At 44.0% G+C, this 2,063-nt stretch overlaps 1 protein-coding gene across 4 annotated transcripts in view; it reads right to left on the bottom strand.

Annotated features, from left to right (window-relative positions):
• The window catches only part of phactr4b (phosphatase and actin regulator 4b), a 23,485-nt gene extending 22,275 nt beyond the window's left edge, over positions 1-1,210 (bottom strand). For 2 of the 4 annotated variants that reach the window (XM_019263274.2, XM_019263295.2), the window contains exon 1: positions 945-1,067. The gene's annotated coding sequence lies outside the window, so the exon portion shown is untranslated. Of the gene's footprint in view, positions 1-944 lie in introns of all 4 variants that reach the window. The other 2 variants (XM_027286877.1, XM_019263287.2) reach the window with 2 other exon arrangements.
• Positions 1,211-2,063: the final 853 nt, after the last annotated feature.

Raw genomic sequence — 2,063 nt, 5'->3', positions numbered from 1 at the left:
GACCTGCCTCCTTCTCCGAGAGCGGATCTCGCGCCAGTGGACTCGAGACGCTGATGAGTGAACGGCTCCAACGGCCACAGCGGAGACGACGACTTCCGGCCACAGCTTTCAAAATAAAAGCGCCGCAAATTCTTTTTTTTATTTTTTTTATCTCTCTCTCTCTAAACGACGTTTTGTATGAAACACAATTAAAATATGACACAATACAGTTTTACGCATTCTTTTCACGAGATATCATTATTGCTCTTTTTTAGTTCGCTTCCACATGCACTAGGCTATGAACCAGATAATCAATCCATGTGTCAACCCTTTAAAATTAGCTGATTAATAATTTGAAGCAAAAAGGCCTTCGTTTTCTGTCTTTAAAACCAATTATGTGCGCTCAGAAATGACAATATACTTCCAAGTGCTTTGATTTGGAAAGCAGCATCCCCTCTCTGTGCCTGCAGACAAATTCTCACAGCGTTTCTAGAGGCCTATAAATGCTTTTTCCACACAACATGACGCACTTCAATGGGGGAAAAACACTCGACATACAGACCTTAAAGGTGCATCCGACTTGACAGAGTCACCCGATTACAAATATCGACACACACAAACACACACCATCTACATGCCGGAGATCACATGCATCCTTTGTTGTGCATGGACGCCTGTGCAGGCATCAGTGGAAAATGGAGTTTCAGGTGGTGAAACAGCAGCAGTGATTTCAGCGAAGAGGGGAGCACAAAAACATTCACCCTATAGCACCCTGGATGTGCATTGAACCGAGATGTTTACGCGCAGTGCTGTAATGCAAACGTGCATTTTACTCGCGATGCCGGCTTGTTTCGTATCGGCTAAGTTGGAGAGCAACTTCGGTTATTGTCTGCGTAGAAATCTTCCCTCCAAACTCAGCCACTGTGGCTTCTTTTGCTCCCTGAGGACCTCAGCACTCACATTACCTTTCTCTCTTGGCTCAGCCTCCTCCGCCTCCTCCTTTGAAATTAGTTTAAAAATAGCAGCCCGGTCATTTCCTCACCTCACACTTTCCCCCTCTTCCACTGCCCGGTCCAAACATTTTACGCACTTACCGGAAACCATCCCGAGCTGAGCATCTCGGTACGGGTAGTTCTCGCTGGAAGCTGCAGCTCCTCTGTAGGCGTTGCGAACACGGCTCTTCTTTGTGTTGTGAAGACTTCAGTACCCACCAGGCATTGCATTGCATTGATCTGGGATGGGAAGGCAGGGTGGGGGTGGAGGAGCATTCCGTTATATTATCCAGGCAGCTCCCCACCGTGATAATGAAACACGACATAACGGAGCTGCTCACTTCTCCCTCCACATACCCATCATTTTATTTATAGGATGTAAATCTCCTATAACAGAAGCTGCTGTCATAATTTCCCACTGTATGACACCATATCAACTTCACATGTTGAACTATGATGGAACATGAATGGGATCTAATAAAAAAATCAGCACAGCTCAATGAATGTTGAATGTTTTATTTCAGTGTGACAGGTTTTGTACTAAATTACTGCAGATACACACTGACAACCAGCCTACACAAGGTTCACTTAACGTGTCTGTGTCCCATTTTTAACCATATTCAATGTTTATGATTGTTATGATTTGTTTAATTTCCATGTCAGAAATCCATCAAGAGGCGCTTTTGTCATTGTGTCAGTTGTGGAAATCCCATTGTAGAACAAAACCTTTCACTTGCAGCAGCAGAGACGGTTTAGAGCTATCCAGGCAGCAGTTATGAAGATCACACGTAATGACAAAGTGTTTAAATTTTCCATGTCAAAGCTCTCATGGTGATATCCCCAACCACACACACCTTCCTCCAGTGACTGAACATTACTATCCTAACTGTGCCTCACTGACTGCTGCCTCATGCTTACTCACTACTGCCACACTACTGTACTACACTGCATTATATCCTCTCACATACCCATATTTATACCACAGTCCATATTGTGTGTGATCTATAGTGTATGACCCATGGCCATACACCAGCTGTCTACTCTCTATAATCACTGATATACTTGTAGTATACTGCATATTGTGCCTAAAGT

The sequence above is a fragment of the Larimichthys crocea genome, chromosome XIII, assembly GCF_000972845.2.
Source record: "Larimichthys crocea isolate SSNF chromosome XIII, L_crocea_2.0, whole genome shotgun sequence".
Classification (NCBI taxonomy): Eukaryota; Metazoa; Chordata; class Actinopteri; family Sciaenidae; genus Larimichthys; species Larimichthys crocea.
The sequence above is the reverse complement of the archived record's forward strand: the minus strand, read 5'-3'. Positions and strand labels throughout refer to the sequence as shown.